We start from the raw sequence: 974 nt of genomic DNA, 5'->3' as shown, positions 1-974 counted from the left end.
CCTCGGTGTTGCTCCCGCGCCTCGCTCAGCCAGTGAGCGGGAACCGGTCTGCATGTGGGATCCGAACCCTCGGGCGGGAGCGCCGCCGCGCTTCCCAAGCGGCGCACTATCCAGTGCGCCACTGGGCCGGCCCCCCATCTGCTTTTTCTACAGTATTTTTCTTCACAATGTGGAAGAGAAGTGACTCTCTTATTATCACTATCCATGTCTAATGAACAACATAGTTTTTTACTACTTAAGCTTCATACTTAATTTGAAAAAAAATTTTCATGTTTACGGTTTTTAGTTTTAGCAGATTATTTTTCCCATATGGTTTTCTGTGTGTTCTTTTTAAGTTGGCCAAAGCTTAAGTCAAATAGAATAAATTCACAGGGATCAGTGACTGAGTTTAAATGTTTTTTCTTCAGTAGAGCATTTAATAGCCTTGCATGCTTAACAGATATGCTACTTAGTCACACTCTCTCACTTACTCACTCATTTATCAAGCACCTCATATGTGTGGCCAGACACTTTACTAAGAGCTAAGGATACTATGGGTAAGGGAAAAAGCCCTCAAACATGGTCTCTGCCCTTATGGATCTTACAGAGTAATAGGGAGAGAGAGGAGACAGAGACAGAGAATCATCAAGTGATCACACAAATGACTGTGAAAAGAGTAACGGGTGAGAGTAGTCATGAGCTGTAAGGAAACCTTTACATAGTCTGGGTGGTCACAGGAGTCTTCCCTGAGGTCTGGAGTTTGAAAGGTGAGAAGTTGCAAAAAACAATGGGGGAGGGGCAAGAATGTTTCTGGCCGTGTGAAGAGCATGTTCAACGATGAGTGGCAAGAAAGGATGGAGTATGTTCCAGACTCTGGAAGAAGCCCGGGTGGGTGGAGAGAAGAGCTCCAGAAGCCTTTGTAGAACAGATAATGGTCATATCATGTCAGGCCTGTTAGTCACATTAAGGAATTTGTTCTATGTCCAAAAAACAAT

The sequence above is a fragment of the Galeopterus variegatus genome, unplaced genomic scaffold (assembly GCF_000696425.1).
Source record: "Galeopterus variegatus unplaced genomic scaffold, G_variegatus-3.0.2 Scaffold676, whole genome shotgun sequence".
Taxonomy (NCBI): Eukaryota; Metazoa; Chordata; class Mammalia; order Dermoptera; family Cynocephalidae; genus Galeopterus; species Galeopterus variegatus.
This window is presented reverse-complemented; position numbering follows the sequence as displayed.